Below are 816 nucleotides of genomic sequence, written 5' to 3'. Positions count from 1 at the left end.
CAAGCTTTAAATTAAAACCCACCATACCCAAGTGGGAAGTTCTTCAAGTCACCTCCGTTTTAAAATTCTGAGCAGCAGTGTTTTCGCTGAGATCATTGTATTGGAATAAGATGGCGCAGTTTGCTGAAATGAATCAACCATGGTGGCCTTTAAGCTGCAGCGTGTCTTGCTGCTGCGACCAGGAGGACATATGTTCTGATTTGCTTCAGGTGCGCGTGGCCTGTGTCCTTTGGGCTACAGACCTCGTGGTCCAGTGGGTGTCCTTGTAGCCCACCCGCTGCTGAAAAGTGGCCTTCTGGGCATCTGGAACACGGCCTCATCCTCGACACTAGTAAAGGGCAGGGAGTGTTGAGTTAGAACATAAACGCTGTCACTCAGAAAGCCTGACGTTCAAAACATATTCCTGCAAATGATCTCGCGGTCCTGAGGAAAAGCGCTGGAGTCAGTGCCACCAAGAGCCAGTCTCTGAACCTCTCCACCTCGTTTTCGGAAGGCATATTTAGGGAACGACGGGGCTAGGGATGAAGTGTCCTGACTGAAGAAGGCTGTTGTCTGAACGCCTGGTGCAGACCACTCTTTCCAGGGACAGCAGCTATGAGCAGTATGACATTCCACAATCAGCAAACCCAGAACCACCCCCACCCCCTCCGAATTATCACAGGGACCTGGGGGATCAGCCTGCCGAAGGACTCCCGGGAGGAGCTGCCCAGACCATTTGTGTACAGCTCAGACTGGGAATTCTTTCAGCTTTAAACTGAAATCCACACGTCCCACCAGGTCAACACAATCCGCCTGCCCGAGGACACCGTATCCTCG

This window comes from Furipterus horrens, unplaced genomic scaffold (genome assembly GCF_987537825.1).
Source record: "Furipterus horrens unplaced genomic scaffold, mFurHor1.1.pri manual_scaffold_6, whole genome shotgun sequence".
Classification (NCBI taxonomy): domain Eukaryota; kingdom Metazoa; phylum Chordata; class Mammalia; order Chiroptera; family Furipteridae; genus Furipterus; species Furipterus horrens.
Note: the sequence above shows the minus strand (reverse complement) of the source record.